The sequence below is a fragment of the Schistocerca nitens genome, chromosome 8, assembly GCF_023898315.1.
Source record: "Schistocerca nitens isolate TAMUIC-IGC-003100 chromosome 8, iqSchNite1.1, whole genome shotgun sequence".
Lineage (NCBI taxonomy): Eukaryota > Metazoa > Arthropoda > Insecta > Orthoptera > Acrididae > Schistocerca > Schistocerca nitens.
Window position 1 is genome coordinate 259,455,610 of NC_064621.1, and position 20,857 is coordinate 259,476,466.

Genomic DNA, 20,857 nt, shown 5'->3' on the forward strand with positions numbered 1-20,857 from the left:
AATACAAAACTGAATAAGAAAGTGCAAACTACGAGGGTAATCCCAAAAGTAAGATCTCCTACTTTTTTAATAAGTACAGAACTCTTGTGTGTGTGGCAGTTGTTCACACTGTTATGAAGAGTGCTTCACGTGCTGTGTGTAAACATGCGTGCACCGCACTGAGGCGCTCAGCCTTGGCTTGGCAGCCGTTGAGAATGGAGCTCTTGTTGGCTGTTACTGCAAAGTGCGAATTGCACGCAGTTACACGGTTTTTGAACGCAAAGGGCACTGCGCCGATTGAAATCCATGGAAATGTATGGTGAGTCGTGCATGGATGTCAAAAATGTTCGTAAGTGGTCTAGAGAGTTTGCAGCTGGTCGGACCGAAATTCACGACGAGCAAAGGAGCGGGAGACCGTCAATTTCTGAGGTTGAAGGTTGAGCAAAGCAGACGTGAAGATCGGCGGATCACCCTGGATGATCTCTGCACGTTGGTTCCTGAGGTTTCCCGAAGCACTGCTCACAGAATTTTAACGGAAACATTGAACTACCGGAAGGTGTGCGCAAGATGAGGACTGAGGACCACATGCAGCAACGAGTTGATGCTTCCCGCGCATTTCTTCACCGCTTTGCAGCCGAATAGGACAACTTTCTGGACTCAGTTGTCACGGGTGACAAAACCTGGGCATACCATTTTACACCTGAGACCAAGCAACAATCACACCAGTGGCGGCATCCTTCTTCGCCAAAGCCGCGGGGCTGGCGGCGAGCTGGTATGACATGGGCATACAAAAACTGCCACAGCGTCTACAAAAATGCATCGACATAAATGGTGATTATGTCGAAAATAGCTAAATGCTCAAGCTGTAAACTGAAGTAAACCATTGTAAAAATAAACAGGTCTATGTACTTACGAAAACATAGGAGACCTTACTTTTGGGATTACCCTCGCGTCTTACTGCAAATAGTACAATCTCTGTTGTAGAAAACACGCAAAGACCTGAGAGAGGACACCTACTTATGTTTACATCGAATATGATATTCTATACTTGGGTAAATTAATAAGACAGTCGCAGAACATATTAGAAATCACGAACATGGGGGGGGGGGGGGGGGGGGGGGCAAATTGGATCTAGTAAAACTGAATCCGGCAACACATCGCGCATCACTTAATAACTTCTCTCTTTTCATTACGCTGCACTGAATTTCGGACCAAGTAACCTTGTCTTGTATGTTACTGTCTTCTGAAGTCTTTAATCGCAGATTTGTTATTAACAGACCGTATAAATCGTATCAAGAAAAAATTGTTTTTAATAGACATTCAGTGTGTCTGTCTTAACGTCATGCTTACGTAATACGCTAGTTACAATTTGAAAATTATTTAATCACCATTGTGACGTTTCTTGTCATTTTATCACATCAAGTCAACCATTAGACGAGGGAGGTTTTCGAGAGATAAATTTGATGTTGCTTTGTAACGGCATATATTCATGGGACGTAAGTTAAAGTATAAAACCCACCACATACGGACTTAAAGTGAAAGCCAGTGTGGCTTCTCTAGACTCCTTACTGAAAAGAGATGGCTTACGTATGATGTAAGTGGCATCCTTCCATTTCACTGATGCACGTTCAAACGCACGTTCAGGATATCTGTCATGCGTGACATTGCTCTACACGTTCGGAAACTCTCTACGACGTGCATTTTACGCGCTATGATGTCCAAAACTATGCACTCTCAACATTGACGTTCGAATGCACGGTTAACAGAGCTAACCCGCCGAGGTGGCGCAGTTGCAAGATCCAAAACTTACATTCCACAGGACAACGGTTATTTCCCATCTGGCGAGCCATATTTGAGTATTCCCTTATTTCCTTAAATTACTGACGGCAGTCGGTAGGATGGTTCCTTTCAGAAGGACGTGGCCAATTTGTTTCCCCTATCTGAGCTTGAGCTTCGTGTCCAGTGAACACCTCGTCGACAGGACGTTAAAACCAGTCTTTCAGCCGGCCGGAGTGGCCGAGCGGTTAAAGGCGCTACAGTCTGGAACCGCACGACCGCTACGGTCGCAGGTCCGAATCCTGCCTCGGGCATGGATGGGTGTCATGTCCTTAGGTTAGTTAGGTTTAAGTAGTTCTAAGTTCTAGGGGACTTACGACCACAGCAGTTGAGTCCCATAGTGCTCAGAGCCATTTGAACCAGTCTTTCATTCTTTCCTTTCATACAGAGCTGCGCTCTGAAATACAGTTTTACACAAATTTTCCTTGTCATGTGGTTTATGTTTTTGGATGTTAACAGTTGTTTCTTTCACAGAAAGTCCTTTTGCCTTGTTCAGTCCTTGTTACTACTCATTTATGCATCTTCCTTTTTTTTTACTGCACCACTTATGAAATAGCAGAATTCGTGTACCTCTTGTAGAGTGTCTTTGCCAAGTGTAATATTTAGCCTCTTGCTGTAGTAGCGTAACTCTCAGTGCCAAGTAGTAACGTAGGACTCGATACACAAAACTAATTTGTGTATTCCCTACATTTTTCTAAGTTTTAATTATTCTTCAGAGAATTTTTCCCCATATAAAATTTGCCTGTGGTGATTGGTAAAAATAATAATGTTTGATAAAAATACGGATGTCTGCAGCACACCATTGCTCACGTAAAGTAAATTGCAAATTTATCATAACAGTAACATTAATACGAAAGACCAAATAAATTTATGTTTTAAATAATTGAAGACATTGGGTAACTGTTAAAGCACGATACTGACGAAATAATTTGTAATATTCCACAAAATTATACGTGTTGTAATTCAAAATTTAGTTGGTTGGTTCAAATGGCTCTGAGCACTATGCGACTTAACTTCTGAGGTCATCAGTCGCCTAGAACTTAGAACTAATTAAACCTAACTAACCTAAGGACATCACACACATCCATGCCCGAGGCAGCATTCGAACCTGCGACCGTAGCGGTCGCTCGGTTCCAGACTGTAGCGCCTAGAACCGCACGGCCACTCTGGCCGGCCAGAATTTTGTAATAGTAATACTTTTTGTCACAAAAACATTCTTAAGGGAAAAAAATATTTTACGGTATAGCAAATCATGTGAAATCATTGTAAAATAGCAAAAGCAATTGATAGTAATATAAATAACAAAATGTCACATTATGCTGATTGTTAGATTTTTTATTAGTAGGTAGACGGCGGAGGGAGCTGGATGGTTGTTACTGTAAACGATATGTTGAAGTCTGAGTGTTTCTTACTGGTTGGCACTGTATCCATGACTGTGACAACAGTTTCAACTTTGCCTGCGCCTGCAATAAGTAATAGTAGTAAGAAAAGCGTACCGGATTATTACGAAATACGAACTCAGGACCTGTTAATCCTACATCTAAGTTAAATACAAATTATGATTGCAAGAAGTTTTTCATTATTAATCTAACTATATCCACTGCATCATTCGCTTGTGGCGATAAGTTTTGACTTATTTGGGCAAGTAAACCACCCGCTGAACTGTTTTGTATATGTCATTTTTATACCAATCGCGTAAGAGTGTCGCTAGCAGCCCCACTATGAGGATGCAAATCACGCCTGCTTTAAATACGAGCTTCAAAGGTCGTGAGTATCAGTTAACTTTGATACTGGACATGGTGAGTTGATATTAGCCAAACATGCCTTTAAAGGCGACAGAGATGCGAGAATCTGGATGTTTCTTCTGCAGTATTGCAGAAAGACTTGGCAGAAATGTAACCACTGTACGTAGTTGCTGACAGTGGTGGTTACGAGAATCTGCGGTCGCAAGAAGACTGGGCTCCGAACGGCCTCGTGGCACTACCGAAAGGGAAGGCAATCATGTTCGGAGTATGCCTCTGGCGCATCATACTCCATTTGAGCAGCAGTTGGCACCACAGTGACGCAATGAACTGTGATAAATCGGTTATTTCAGGGACAGTTCCGAGCAAGACTCCCTGTAGTGTGAATTCCAATGACCCCAAACCACCGTCATTTACGACTTCAGCAACCTCAAGCGAGAGCTCAAGGGAGGGCAGGGCGCAGCTCTGTTGTGTTTTCTGGTGAAAGCTGGATCTGCCTCGATGCCACTGATGGCTGTGTGTTGGTTAGCAGGAGGCCAGTTGCGCGTGTTGGATACATTGGACCTACATCATGAGTTATGGGCCGTGATGCGATTTTGTATGACGGCAGAAGCAGTCTTGTGGTTATCGCACACACGCAGTCTGCAAATTACGCGTCACACTCGTGATTCGACCTGCTGTTGCGAGGTGCCTGGGCTAGCAGTGTATTTAACACTAAATTCTTCTAGAATCTTCATATGGAAATGATGCTCTAAGCCGCTCCTTTTCTAACTCCGACTTTTGCTGTTGCACATGGATTAAGAAGAAATGCGAACTGACTGTAATCGACTCTGAAAGTGGAGTAGAAAAGAGTTTGGCATCTGCAATAATTTAATTGGATAGAAATTAATTAGATAAAGGAAAGTTTCATTAACGTAGTGAGAAATGAAAGGGTTGCTCTAACGATTAACAGAATGAAAGTTTTGTCCAAAATAACAATTTGATTTATTATGACTAAACTCAAAATTATAAACAAAACACATGAAACATTTACAATACATCAAATTGGATACTCAAATAAATGTTGTGAAGGTGAAGTTGTCCATAAACTAGATTGTGACATTTATGACCAAGTGGTATGTGGAGCCAATTCCTTGCAACTCAAATCTAAAGAGAAACACCCAGCCAACCCAACATTAATTGCTGCTACAGTAGTGATAACTCAGACAATGAACACCCAAGACATAACAAAGTTAGAAAAGACGAACAGGCGCGCTCTGCTGAGCTCTGATTATCACCTAGCAAAATTCCCTGATTCGCCGGTGCTGCGGAAGTACATTACCAAGCTGTCTTCTTAACTGCAAGGAAACGATCTGGCATACCGGAGGCGATGCCTGGTTGCTTCGACGCCCCGTCGTGGTGATGATAATGTCGCGAGTATAGCTCGAAACAAATTCTCCTGTTCTGGTTGTTCCAGACTAAAGACTTCCTAGCAACACAAATACGCCTCTGAGGGAGACGAAGAAGACTCGCTACACAATCACTGATGGTACAGTGAGTGATTTTAACAAGAGAAGTCACACAGTAACTCCGGTACAGTCAACTTTAGCCAAAACTGCTCAAGACGGATAACATAGGCCCCTCGTACGCAGACCACTCAATTGCCGACTGTACTCGGAGAGTTACGTTGAAGTCGAAACTTCAGCAACTTCATCAAACAATTACAATCAAATCAAAGTATATTAGACAGCCAACGGAAGGCAGGCTGTCCAGAGCAGCGAGAGCTCAGTCTTGTAACCTACTCCGACCGAAAGGCGAAAACCGACCCCTCAAGAGCACCTGTACAAGCCGAACACAGAATATTCCCACCCCCATGACAGTGGCCGTGGTTAAACGTTCCAATCAGCAACTCGAAAACCGGCGGAAAATTCCACTCTATTGGCGACGTAATACTATTCCACCAATGGACATACTTGGCGCCAATTTCTGCGCCGATTTTGCTACGTCACGGAGCTATCCAGTGAGCAAGCCAATCACAGTTATGATTTTGCAGAAAACGCGGGAATTTGCCCACCAAGACTGCCTGGGACTGCCTGGCAGCCCGCCAGAAAGTGTTTTCACTAGGTTTCTGCGAAGTAACGGAATCTTTAGCCCAGCCGCTCCGTCAGGCCCCTCTGGGCGTGTCGCCCCCGCTCTTATGACAATGTCGGCATCTGGAAAGCATCTACCCGACTCCCTCACACCCGTCGGCTTAACCCATTCAAGATCAGCAGAACCCGCCTGTCACCGGACCACCTCGGTGATGAGAGACGCTGCGTGGGAAGTCCGCGTATGAAGGAATAGCGACTTTTCACCGCATGGAATTAGAGAGGAAAATCGAATTACTCAGAGTAAATTAGAAATATGAGAGGAGGCTCATGCCACCTCTCACTGTGCTGCCATCCATGAACAGCATTCTGGGAGGTGTTTTCCAACGGGATGACGCTCTCCACCGTACCGCTGTTGTAATCCAGCATGCTTTACAGAGTGTCGACATGTTGCCTTGACTGCTCGATCACCAGATCTGTCTCCAATCGAACACATATGGGACATCAGTGGACGACAACTCGAGCGTCATCCACAAAAAACATTAGCCGTCCATGTATTGACCGACGAACAGCTATAGACATGGAACTCCATCCCACAACCTGGCAACCAGCACCTGTACAACACAACGTAAGCACGTTTCCATGCAACTTTCTGGAGGTTACATCGGTTATTAATGTTCCAGCATTTCACATTTGCAGTAGTTTTTCTGGCGCGTACATTAACCTATGTTAATCACTGAAATACACTAAAGGCCATTAAAATTGCTACACCACGAAGATGACGTGCTAAAGACGCGAAATTTAACCGACAGGAAGAAGATGCTTTGATATGCAAATGATTAGCTTTTCAGAGCATTCACACAAGGTTGGCGCCGGTGGCGACACCTACAACGTGCTGACATGAGGAAAGTTTCCAATCGATTTCTCATACACAAACAGCAGTTGACCGGCGTTGCCTGGTGAAACGTTGTTGTGATGCCTCGTGTAAGGAGGAGAAATGTGTACCACCACGTTTCCGACTTTGATAAAGGTCGGATTGTAGCCTATGGCAATTGCGGTTTATCGTATCGCGACATTGCTGCTCGCGTTGGTCGAGATCCAATGACTGTTAGGAGAATGAATCGGTGGGTTCAGGAAGATAATACGGAACCCCGTGCTGGATCCCAACGGCCTCGTATCACTAGCAGTCGACATGACAGGCACCTTATCTGCATGGCTGTAACGGATCGTGCAGCCACGTCTCGATCCCTGAGTCAAGAGATGGGGACATTTGCAAGGCAAGAACCACCTGCACGAACAGTTCGACGACGTTTGCAACAGCATGGACTATCAGCTCGGAGACCATGGCTGCGGTTACCCTTGACGCTGCATCACTGACAGGAGCGCTTGCGATAGTGTACTCAACGACTAAACTGGGTGCACGAATGGCAGAACGTCATTTTTTCGGATGAATCCAGGTTCTGTTTACAGCATCATGATGGTCGCATCCGTGTTTGGCGACATCGCGGTGAACGCACATTGGAAGCGTGTATTCGTCATCGCCACGTTGGTTACACGTCTCGGTCACCTCTTGTTCGCATTAACGGCACTTTGAACAGTGGAGGTTACATTTCAGATGTGTTACGACCCGTAGCTCTACCCTTCATTCGATCCCTGAAAAACTCTACATTTCAGCAGGATAATGCACGACTGCATGTTGCAGGTCCTGTACAGACCTTTCTGGATACAGAAAATGTTCGACTGCTGTCCTGGCCAGCTCATTCTCCAGATCTCTCACCAATTGAAAACGTCTGGTCAATGGTGGCCGATCAACTGGCTCGTCCCAATACGCCAGTCACTGCTCTTGATGAACTGTGGTATCGTGTTGAAGCTGCATGGGCAGCTGTACCTGTACACGCCATCCAAGCTCTGTCTGACTCAATGCCCAGGCGTATCAAGGCCGTTATTACGGCCAGAGGTGATTGTTCTGGGTACTGATTTCTCAGGATCTATGCACCCAAATTGGATGAAAATGTAATGACATGTCAGTTGTAGTATAATATATTTGTCCAATGAATACCCGTTTATCATCTGCATTTCTTCTTGGTGTAGCAATTTTAATGGCCAGTAGTGTATGTTACCTAGATAAACTTATTCCGGAAATTTTATTAATCTACATTAATTATTTTTAGGATTCGCGGTTTTTTCCGTAGATGATGTGGAAGACACAACACTGCAGACACCATTACTTAGTTCCTTTCTTCCTTATTTACGTGCTATGGAAATCAACTTGCGCATATTCCATATCATTAAGTATCGTCTTTAACTGTTCATTTTCGGCAGCTCCTGTTATATCATACTGATTTTCTATGTAAGCCGAATAATTTCCGTATCCAAGTAAAGTAAACTCAGCGTTCTGGCCGTAGATGATCAACCGGGCGCAACCGACCGCCGTGTCGTCCTATGCCGATGGCGCCATTGGAGGCGAAATGTAGGGACAACACACCGCCCTCCATGTCGTTGTCGTGTTTCTTGACTATGTAACCGCTACTAATCGCTCGAGTAGCTCCTCAGTTGGCCTTACAACGTACAGTATACCCCGTAGTAGTCCTCCCACCAAGGACAAGTTCCTGGCAGTACCGGGAATCGAACCCGGGTCCTGCGCGTGACAGTCAGCCACGCTGAATGCTCACCCGCGGATGCGGACTTCGTATCGAGATAGTCTGCTTGAAATTACGTGGTGTCTCTGAGCCAGTTATTTGAGGCTGCGCGAACCGTCGAAATGTCGTCTGCAGTCACCCGCAAGTCTGATTCGTATCCGTGGATATTACATTTTTGTAAACGAGTTTAATCAGTTTGGTATCCCGGGACTCTGGCGGATTGCTGGTGCCAGTTTGAATTACTTTCTTTTGCGGAAGTTCGTTCACTCAGCTCTGAAGCTTTGCTTTGTATCTTAGGGTAGTGTATCAGAACGCCAATCACATTGAATTTAATCTCACTTCTTTCCACGACTAACAGGGGAAGACATAATCTTCTTTGTTCGTTTCCGTGTACGCATTTTGACGAGATAAACTTGATGATTCCCGGTTTGAATGTAACGCGGACAAACCCCGTAATTTACATTTTGTAAACTGTGGACGTAAAGGTCGATTATGACGTCTGCCGACGTGCGCTGCTGTTTCAGGCTGACCTGTACATCAATCGAATGTAATGTAGATTTACAAAAATCATATTGCAGTGTTGACACTGTTATTCAGCATTTGACACAAAGTAATTACTATTTCGGATATATCTAGGTATAGCCACGAATATCTGCCGCTGAACAATATGTTTTTGCAAAATAATTATGAGTGCGAATATTCGCATCCTTGCATATTCTTACTAGTGATAATAGCTGTCACTTGTAATACTGAAGATATTGCCCAATCACTTTCCCGTACGTACTATTGTTATATCATTTTGGTTTATTAGTTATTTTAACTATGCTGGATTCATTTGCAGTTCATCTGACGAAACGACGCTATTTCTTTTTATGCAGGTACCAGCGACTGCATCGACTTTGGTACCTACCTGACAAACCACTTAACTGTTCTGTAAGTAGCCTTAACCATAACTGATAACTAATCTAATGTACCAGTTGTTCACATGTATGTAGCAGCCTGAAGGCAAGAGGCTATACCCAATAATCTCGTAACGCGATAAACAGTTATTATGGCATCTGGCGTGCGTACAACAATGTGAAATCGCCTGTCAGACAAAGAACACAAATATGGTTAAATTTTTAGAGTGTTAGCCTTACTCTCATATTTTGCAATTTGTCCTTATTCATACAACTTCCAACAATGATATATTATGTTGTGCCTAAGAGTTAACCTCTTATTCATTGCTCCCCCCATAGGCATTATAATATTTTTGCCAAAGGGACGCTGCAGACAACTTAAACACGCAAATATTTGTCATTCTTCACACGTTGCATTCAAGACTGACCTGTAAATCAAAATACGAGGGTCAGTCAAAAAGTAATGCCTCCTATTTTTTTTTCTACGTTTAATTGTCAGGAAATTTAAATGCAATTACATAGGTTGAAAACCACAACATTGAGGATCATTTTGTCATTTTTCAATGTAATCTCCGCCCATCTCTACAGTTTTGGTCCACCTTTGAACAAGGGCATGTATCCCAGCACGGTAAAAATCACAGCTCTGCTTCCTAAGCCATTGACACACGGATGTTTTGACGGCCTCCTCATCTTCAAAATGAATCCCACGATGAGCTTCTTTTAGTGGCCCGAACAGATGGAAGTCTGATGGTGCCAGGTCAGGGCTGTATGGGGGATGAGGCAAAACTTCCCATCCAATTTTGACAATCTCGTCAGAGGTGTGACGACTGGTGTGTGGTCTTGCATTGTCATGCAAAAGAAGAACATCTGCCATTGATTTTGTTGGGCGAACTCGCTGAAGACGTGCTTTAAGTTTTTTGAGGGTTGTGACGTATTGAACAGAATTTATTGTGCATCCCTGCTCCAAAAAATCAACCAGAATCACACCCTCTGTATCCCAGAAAACTGTTGCCATAACTTTCCCTGCCGATCGCACAGTTTTGAATTTTTTCTTCCTCGGCGAGCTTGTGTGACGCCACTCCATTGACTGCCTCTTTGATTCGGGTTCAAAAAAATGCACCCATGCTTCGTCCCCGGTCACAATTTTTTTCAGAAACTCATCTCCCTCCAAATGGAAGCGCTGCAAGTGTTGGGAGGCTATTGTTTTCCTTGCCTCTTTATTCTGATCGGTTAACATTCTTGGAACCCACCGTGCACAAACTTTTGAGTACCCCAATTGTTTAATAATCGTGATCACACTGCCTTTACTAAGAGAAATAATGCGACACACTTCATCTGCAGTCACCCGACGGTGTCCACGAATGATGTCATCAACTTGCTGAATGTTGTGTGGAGTCACTGCACTCACCGGCCTGCCGCTCCGCTTTTCGTCAGTCAACGGTGTTTGCCCTTCAGCTTCCTTACAACGACGAACCCATCGTCTAACAGTGCTGACATCCACTGTCACAACACCATACACCTTCTTCAGTCTTTCATGAATGCGTATGGGCGTTTCACCTTCTGCATTCAAGAATTCAATCACACAACGCTGTCTCAAACGAACATCGATGTCGGCCATCTTACAAACTTCTGCTGTGCTGCCACCTGTTGACACAGAAAGTTACTACTGCAGTGGATTGCAGAAGAAGGTTTGAGGAATGGCGCCAAATTCAAATTTTTCACTTAACTTAATTTCTTTAAGTAGGAAAAAATGGGAGGCATTACTTTTTGACCGACCCTCGTATATTCTGCAATATAGTGAGGTGACAAAAGTCATGGGATAATGATGTGCACATACACAGATGTCGGTTGTATTGCGTACACAAGCTATAAAAGGGCAATTCATTTATGCTTAGGTGATTCATGTGAAAAGGTTTCCACCGTGATTATGGTTCCCCGGCGGGAATTAACACCCACTGAACGCGGAATGGTTGTTAGAACTAGACGCATGAAACATTTCGTTTTGGAAATCATTAGGGAATTCAGTGTTCCGAGATCCACAGTTTCAAGAGTTTGCCTAAAATACCAAATTTCAGGCGTTATCTCTCACCACCGACAACGCAGTGGCCTATGGCCTTCACGTAACGACTGAGAGCAACCGCGTTTGCGTAGAATTGTCAGCGTTAGGGGTAGCGAAATTTGGCGTTAGTGGGCTATGGCAATAGACGACCGACGTGAGTGCCTTTGCTAACAGCACGACGTCGCCTGCAGCGCCTTTCTAGGGCTCGTGTCCACGTCGGTTTTACCCTAGACGCCTAGAAAATCATGTCCTGATCAGATGAGTCCCGATTACAGTTGGTAAGAGCTGATGGTAGGGCTCTCAACAAGGGAAGTGTCCAGGCGTCTCGGAGTGAGCCAAAGCGATGTTGTTCGGACATGGAGGAAATACAGAGAGACAGGAACGGTCGATGACATGCCTCCCTCAGGCCGCCCAAGGGCTACTACTGCAGTATATGACCGCTACCTACGGATTATGGCTCGGAGGAACCCTGTCAGCAACGCCACCATGTTGAATAATGCTTTTCGTGCAGCTACAGGACGTCGTGTTACGACTCAAACTGTACGCAATAGGCTGCATAATGCGCAACTTCACTCCCGACGTCCATGGCGAGGTCTTTGCAACCACGACATCATGCAGCGCGGTACAAATGGGCCCAACAACATGCCAAATGGACCGCTCAGGATTGGCATCTCATTCTCTTCACCGATGAGTGTCGCATATGCCTTCAACCAGACAATCGTCGGAGATGTGTTTGGAATAACCCGGTCAGGCTGAACGCCTTAGACACACTATCCAGCGAGTGCTGCAAGGTGGAGGTTCCCTGGTGTTATGGGGTGGCATTTTGTGGGGCCAACGTACGCCGCTGGTGGTCATGGAAGGCGCCTTAACGAGGAAGGCGCCTTAACGACTGTCCGATACGTGAATGTGATCCTCCGACCGATAGTGCGACCATATCGGCAGCATATTGGCGAGGCATTCGTCTTCATGGACGACAATTCGCGCCTCCATCGTGCACATCTTGTGAATGACTTCCTTCAGGATAAAGACATCGCCCGACTAGAGTGGCTAGCATGTTCTCCATACATGAACCCTATCTAACATGCCTAGGATTGATGGAAAAGGGCTGTTTATGGACAACGTGACCCACCAGCCACTCTGAGGGATCTACGCCGAATCGCCGTTTAGTAGTAGGACAATCTGGACCAACATTGCGTTGATAAACTTGTGGATAGTATGCCACGACGAATGCAGGCATGCGTCAGTGCAAGAGGATGTGCTACTGGGTATTAGAGGTACCGGTGTGTACAGCAATCTGGACCGCCACCTTTGAAGGTCTCGCTTTATGGTGGTACAATATGCAATGTGTGGTTTTCACGAGCAGTAAGAAGGGCGGAAATGACGTTTATGTTGATCTGTATTCCGATTTTCTGTACAGGTTTCGGAACTCTCGGAACCGAGGTGATGCAACACTTTTTTTGATGTGTGTGTAAGGAAGAGGTTCCGCTTCGCCTCATTGACCCCAGTGTCAGCATTTTCTTGTCCTAATGGATTTTAAAAGTGTACAATATTTGAAGTAAATCCGTGACGTCCCCTTGTAAGAAGATTTTATACAGCGACTGAAGAATTTGTCTCTCGAACCAACTTGTTTCTATGCGCTGCCTTTGTTCAAACGAATACATCTGGTGGATTCACTACAGCTCATAGGAACTAAGCTGGAGGAGGAAGTGTTACTCTTTTCAGACATGTCCTTACCTCGACTTACGTTTTACTTAACGTACTACATTTTGAGCAAACTTACGGTGTTACTAGGTTTAGCCCTTTGTCTTCCATAATAGCAACATTTCAATGGAAGACTTCAAGGACAAAACACTTAAGTCGCCAGTGTTGAAACCCAAATGTTACTGGAGATATGTGGATGACACCTTTTTGGTACGGCCACTTGGCTCAGCAACGCTTCCTTCATTTCTGGAACATCTTAACTCCCTCCATCGGAGGATTTCGTCACCACAGAAGTGGAGAAAAATGGTGACGTCCTCTTTTTTAGATGTTTTGGTCTGTAGAAAAGGAGAGAGTTTACTGGGTCACAGTGTGTTCTGTAAACCAACTCTCACTGACCTATATGTACCAGATATGAGCTGCTGTCACCATCCCAAGGTAATGATGTAAGTATTACGGACTCTCCTTCATAGGACTAGAGTTACCTCCGATCCAGAGAGTTTATCAGCACAACTTAGCCATCTTCGCCCTGTGTTTGTCCAGAACGAGTGCTGTGATTGGCTGATTCGAAATACATTTCAACCAGCCCTCGCTGGACGTCAGTAACAGCCAGAAGAAACGGAGAACGCGACGAGGATGGTTTTTCTACGTTATGTTGGTGGTGTGTCCTTTAATATCGGAAAAATATTCAAGAAACATCAAATGAAGTATTAAATTGGTTATCCCGTCAACCGATCCCTTCTTGTAGCTAGATTGTGCCACAAATTTCTTTTCTCCCCGATTCTATTCAGTACATCCTCATTAGTTACGTGATCTACCCATTTAAATCTTCAGCATTCTTCTGTAGCACCACATTTCGAAAGCTTCTATTCTCTTCTTATCTAATCTGTTTATCGTCCATGTTTCGCTTCCGTACATGCTTATACTCCATAGAAATATTTTCAGAAAAGACTTCCTGACTGTTAAATCTATATTCGATGTTCACAAATTTTTCATCTTCAGAAACACTTTCGTTGCCATTACCAGTCTACATTTTGTATCGTCTCTACTTCGGCCATTATAAGTTATTTTTTTGTCCAAATAACAAAACTCATCTACTGCTGTAAGTGTCTCGTTTCCTAATCCAATTCCCTCAGCACCACCTGATTTAATTCGACTACATTCCATTATCCTTGTTTTGCTTTTGTTGATGTTCATTTTATATCCCACCTTTCAAGACACTGTCCATTCCGTTCAACTACTAAGTCCATTGCTGCCTCTGCCAGAATTACAATGTGATCGCTAAACGTGTTTTTATTTCCTCTCCCTGGACCATAACTGTAACTCCAAATGTTTCTTTGGTTTCCTTTACCGCTTGCTCAATATACACGCTGAACAACATCGGAGATAGGCGACAACGCTGTCTGATTCCCTTCTCAACCACTACTCCCCTTTCATGGGGTGTAACGCAGGGTGCGATTTCTGCTTTTACCAGTGTGTGTGTGTGTGGGGGGGGGGGGGGATGTCTTAGAGGGTTAGTAGAATTATATATGTTACTAGCTTGGACCGTGGTGTTACGCATGGTTAAACAGCTTTTTATAAATAGATGTTAATGCCGAAACTCACTATTCACGCTTATGCACTATCAGAAAAGCCATCCCTTGTTATATCTTTAAAAGTACATTATAGGTAAAGCTTATTTACAAAATCATCTACATACAGGTATACGAGAGGAATTCAAACAGTAGAGGCACATTTGTGAAAAAAAAAAAAAAAAGCTCCGTCTTTAGGCCACAAGTGGCCCTTCCGGGACCGTCCGGCCGCCGTGTCATCTTCCGAGGAGGATGCGGATAAGGAGGGGCGTGTGGTCAGCACACCGCACTCCCGACCGTTAGGACGGTATTCTTTGACCGAAGCCGCTACTAATCGGTCGAGTAGCTCCTCAATTGGCATCACGAGGCTGAGTGCACCCCGAAAAATGGCAACAGCACATGGCGGCGGGATGGTGACCCATCCAAGCGCCGGCCACGCCCGACAGCGCTTAACTTCGGTGATCTCACGGGAACCGGTGTAGCCACTGCGGCAAGGCCGTTGCCTCATTTGTGAAAAGTTGTACTTATTCTGATGTTAGAAAACTGAAACTTATTAATAGTATTAATAGTAAGACTTACTAAAACTTTCAGTGTTCGGCTCCACAAATTTAAATTATATGTAAAGTTTTACTCCGGTGCGTGGGAAATAAACATCCCAGGTTGGGATGCATAAACTAAAACCAGAGGAGGGGATGGTATGATGCAGAGGGGGGGGGGGGGATCCTCCCCATCCCCCCCTGCAAATCGCACACTGGTGTAACGTCTCATAAAACGTTACCTTTAAGCCTATTGGTAAGCGTGTAGGACACAGGCAGATTTCGGATCAAGTACCGTGGTAGCAGAAGTGTGTAAAAATCTATAAATGGAAAAAGAGTGGTTGAATTTGTTGGACGCCGCCAGACGAATGGTACCCACGCGGTAGCGGCCGGAGACAAGGATGACAGAAACGCTAGACTGTCGGTCGCGTCGTGAGCACGGAGCGCCGTGCCCACACGTCCTCGTCCTCTGCAGTCTACCCCACGCTGCGCGACGCGACAGCCTCAGGTGACCTTGGCCGCGTGCCACGGCCGCCTTCCAGCTAGCAGTTTGCACTCCACTCCATGCCACGCCGGGGCAAGGTACAGCGCTGACGCGCGCCCACAGACGTCACTGCCGCCTCAGGAGCCGGTCGCGGTCCGCCGTCAAAAGCTGACCCCTGCAGTACGTGTGCCAGCATAAGCGCTAATAATTGTGACTGTGGCAGTCGGGAGACCACTCAAAACTCGTGCGCTTCAATTCGCCACAGTAGCAACTTAGCTATCACTGCGCGGGTAAAGAAAATTGCTATCCCCATCTGCAAGTCCTTCTTGCGCGTCCGGAAGTCTTTTATGCGCATCCGCGGAAATTAAAATATTCTGAGGCACTTTGATCCGTTCGGTACGCTACGTCTGTGATGGTAGGCTTGCTCCTGGCCGGAGTATTCATCTGCTGAGGACGAACCTTGTAATTAGTAATCCATAGATTGAGAACTTGGGACTGATCATGATAACATTTTTGGACCCTGTAGGCGGTAATGGTGATACTGATAAAATGATAAACGGAATGGAAGTGAGATTAATTGAATCGCCACATGTGCTGATGATTGTATGGCATTGGTGGCCGGGAGTCCCCCACATGGGGATGTCGGCTACCGAATTGCAAGTCTTTTCAGTTGACGCTACACTGGGTGACATGCGTGTCGGTGATGATGAAATGGTGATGAGGACAACACGACACCCAGCTCCTGAGCGGAGAAAATCTCCGATCCGACCGGGAATCGAACCCGAGCCCGCTGAATGGCAGTCAGACGCGCTGATCACTCAGCTAAGGGGGCGGACATATTGACCATAAACACATGAAATTCGAGGTAGCCTGTTACGTTGTATTCACAGTTTAATCCACAAATAAGTTAAGCAACAACCGGGCACGCAATCGCCTTTCTACAGATGAAGACAATATAATACAAATAGCTGAATACAGTAAATAAATTTTGAATAAGTCGTTCATCCCCTTTCTTGAGAGTTAGTTAGTTAGGTAGTTACGTTTTCCCTAGATCATTTAAACGAGTCGTATCGAAATGATGTGGAACGAGTCGGGTCACAGGATAGAGAGCAAACTGATAACTATAATGGAAATTGCTAATAGCCTAGAGTTTTATGTTGACTCAAGCCTAGGTAGGGCAGCATAAACTGTTCATTCTGCCTATCGATCGAGATGCTAGCGGAAGCACGACAAAAAAATCACAACCGAAATAACTGCGAACCTATTACTGGGCAAAGGCAGTGCTAACACGAGCAACGTCGTGAAAGTGGTGGCGACACCCGCCCTAGTGCTTTCACGAAGTGGGTCCGACCAAGAACTGCGACCCACTGTGTAGCGAGAGCGTCATTGGTCAGTTTCGTGAATGTGGACGCCGTACGCCAGTAGGCGTCTTCCGGCAGGAGGAGAAACCTCTGGCCAACCGTACAACAGCCGTGGCGGCTACGATCTGTTCCGGCCAGCGACAGTCTGGTCCCCCACCTCAGAAGTTGAGGCGACTGAAATGGCGCCAGTTCCGCGGCTTGAAATTCAACGTAACGCCTTGGAAGGCTTTCAGAATGTCGCCTTCTTGCAAATAATTAGGAATAATTAATCCGTGATCCGAAAAATTTATTCCCGCCACGAGCCCCAGCAGTTTCTGACTGCCGCGGAAATTGGTTTAATATCATTTATTCGTCAAATAATTTCATTGACTTTCGGAGTAATAATCTCGGCAGCCCGTGAGCCCTATCGTTAGATTCGTATATTTTATGAAAACTCTGAATTTGCGATCGCAAGTGTACATTCAATTTCATTTAACTACTCTCTCTTTGTCAGGAGGCTGGTCAGGGTTGCAGTCGTTAATAGGCAACCCAGCGGAAATCATCCGCCCCGGATACAGATGATTTTAGTCGGGTTGCCTACCTTTAGATGCATGAAATATTTTCCGGGACAGTTTTATTTTGCTCACGTTGTGTATATTTTCACCTTCAGGTATAAGAAAAAATAAAACATTGCCCCTGTCAAACGAGCAGTTCTTTCGATGTTCACTGTAGAGAACATTGTTACATAGGTAGCAATAGAAGACTTTCTGGTTTACATTTTTTAAAAAAACTGAAATAATGTAGTACACACAAACATCAATATGTATCTAAACGTTTCCCTAAAGGATGTCATTTGGACACAATTGAAGAGCCTGAAATTTTGCACTAATTTAAAAAATACCTACGTTAGTTATTTGGATCTACATATATACTCCGCTAGCCACCAAACGGTGTGTGGCGGTTCGCTCCAAGTCATATCCCCCCCCCCCCTCTCTCTCTCTCTCTCTCTCTCTCTCTCTCTCTCTGTTCCACTTCGGATCGCGCGAGGGAAAAACGACTGTCTGAACGCCTCAGTACGAGCTCTAATTTCCCCTATCTTTGAATGGTGATCACTGCGCGATTTTAAAGTTGGTGGTGATAATATATGCTCTACATCCTCGGTGAAGATCGGATTTCGGAATTTAGTGAGCAGTCCCTTCCGTTTAGCGCACCATCTATCTGCAAGTTTGTCCCACTTCAAACTTTCTATGAGATTTGTATCGCTCTCTCGATGGCTAAATGCACCAGTCACGAATCTTGCCGCTCTTCTTTGGACCTTCTCAATCTCTTGAATCAGACCCAGCTGGTAGGGGTCCCATACAGACGAACAATACTCAAGACTGGACGAACTAACGTATTGTAAGCTATTTCCTTTGTCGAAGGACTGCATCGCTTCAGGATACTACTAATAAATCGCAATCCAGAATTTGCCTTACCCGTTACTTGTGTAATCTGGTCATTCCATTTGAGATCATTTCGAATAGTCACACCCGGATATTTGACGGATGTTACCGCTTCCAAAGACTGGGCATTTATTTTGTACTCATACATTAATGGGGATTTTCACCTTGTTATACGCAGTAGTTTAACTTACTAATATTGAGAGATAACTGCCAGTCATTACACCACGCATTTATTTTCTGCAAATCCTCATTGATTTGTTCACAACTTTCGTGTGATAATACTTTCCTGTAGACTACAACATCATCGGCAAACAATCTAATGCCGTTGTCAATACCATCAACGAGATGAATCAACAAAGTGTGTTCCATTACAGTATTTTTCAAAGTTTTTTTCCATTTTTACTTTAGTTTTTTAAAATCTGTTATGATGTTCGTTCTCCCTGTGCCTTACCTTCTCCTGTCGGATCGCACTTGTCGAATAGTTTCACTTGTGAGCTCCTTCGTACTAGCTGTGTAGTACACAGTTGCAGATCTTGTCTACTAACATCTATGTTGCTTTTAGTGAGCATTTAGCTTATCTAAACCGATAGTTAACTAAGGGGTGGCTATACTTACAGTGCAGCTACTAACGGAGGTCCTGTATCGGCTATAATTATCGTACGGACAGCGAAACTTGGAAGATACGCCAATTCGTTAATGCGGAACGGACTTAGGCTGAAAAAAAGTTCCACTTTTGGCCACCTGGCGCTGTACACTGTTTGTATGGCGATATGATATCCATGCTGTCGTTTGACAAACCATGTCGTGAGTCAACAGTATGGCTATCGAGAAGAGAGAACGTTCACTGTTAGTGAAACTGTTTTATGTGAATGGCAGTACTTACAGCGCTGCACTGAGAGAGTTTCTCCGACTGAAAGATCGGAGAAGAGACCTGAAGTCATTAAATGGTTTAAAGAACACGATAATAAAATTTAAAAACACGGGTGCACTTGGTGTGGCGCCTGTAAAAGGAAGGCGTCCCATTCGGGTGGACATATTGACGAGGTTGCTGTTGCTGTAACTGAACGTGCAGCACGTGTCCCCGGTAGTGCTATTGCTCGTGCAGTGTAACTAGAATTGTCCATCCCACGGTCAACAGTACGGAAAGTTTTGCTGTCTATTTTGCAACGGTACCCGTACAAGATCTAGATGATGCAACAACTGAAATCTCATCATCCTCAGCAACGTTCTGAATTTTGTCTTCAGTTTCTGGTGCGGGTCGTAGTTGTCGACGAGTGTCGATGGAATATTCTGGGGAGTGCATTTTACACTATGCGCATTTTACACTAGTTGATTCACTGAATTCACAGAACTGCCATATTTGGGGTATTGTTGAACCGCGTGTTGTGCACAAAGAGACATTACACTCGACATATGTGACACTGTAGTCTGGATTCACAAGCACCTTTATTCTCCGTCCTTCCTTCTTTGAAGAGAATACTATAAGGGCCTGTCAGGTGTGTCACGTCTGCCCATTATCGAGACCACCTTGCACAGCCTATGATTCCTGTTTTCGAAGAGATCAACTGTATGGAAATCACTGTTTTAGTGCAAGATAGAGCAACACCTCATGTCACTCGCCCATTGAAAGATGTGCATAATGCAAGCTTCCACGAATGTGTCATCTCCAGAGGTCCTCCAGATGCATGGCTTGCATGAATCCATGTGACTTTTGGCTGTGGGGATGTCAAAAAGAACCCGTTTACGAGAGACACATTCGGTCTCTACCTGATCTGAAGGCCAGTAAACGGGAACACGTTGCTTAGATTCCACCGGAACTGCTCCGGGCAGCTGTTGATCACGCCATTTTACGGATGCAGCATCCCGTTGACGTCTCCAGTGCTCGTATTGAACTAATTGTTTAAGTGGCAGTTTAACTGGCAGTCAATAATATATCAACATTACGTCTTTCTCACTTGTTTGACCTTTTCTGCGCACGTCTGGTCCCTAATCCATTACATATGGAAACATTAATATACGCCTTTCTTTGGTGCTTCGCGCCAGGTTTGCACCTGGTCGCCAGATTTTGTACTAATTTTTTTCATTGCACATCGGTTCCGCATTAACTATTAGCGTATCTACTAAGTTTCACTGCCGCATAATAATTACAGTCCACACTGGACTCTGTGAGTAGCTGCTCAAATGGTTCAAATGAGTCTGAGCACTATGGGACTTACCGAGCGAGGTGGCGCAGTGGTTCGACACTGGACTCGCATTCGGGAGGACGACGGTTCAATCCCGCGTCCGGCCATCCTGATTTAGGTTTTCCGTGATTTCCCTAAATCGCTCCAGGCAAATGCCGGGATGGTTCCTTTCAAAGGGCACGGCCGACTTCCTTCCCTAATCCGATGAGACCGATGATCACGCTGTCTGGTCTTCCCCAAAACAACCAACCAACTATGGGACTTAACATCTGAGCTCATCAGTCCCCTAGAACTTAAACTACTTAAACCTAACTAACCTAGGGACATCACACACATCCATGCTCGAGGCAGGATTCGAACCTGCGACCGTAGCGGTCGCGCGG

The 20,857-nt window shown here is 44.9% G+C and overlaps 1 protein-coding gene across 3 annotated transcripts in view; it reads left to right on the plus strand.

Moving 5' to 3' along the window:
- Positions 1–20,857, plus strand: part of LOC126198504 (endophilin-A) — a 772,777-nt gene that overhangs the window by 212,550 nt on the left and 539,370 nt on the right. For 2 of the 3 annotated variants that reach the window (XM_049934884.1, XM_049934887.1), the window contains one exon: positions 9,141–9,195. The exons of the other annotated variant lie outside the window; for it this stretch is intronic. The gene's annotated coding sequence lies outside the window, so the exon portion shown is untranslated. The remainder of the gene's footprint in view (positions 1–9,140; positions 9,196–20,857) is intronic. 3 annotated transcript variants of the gene reach the window in all.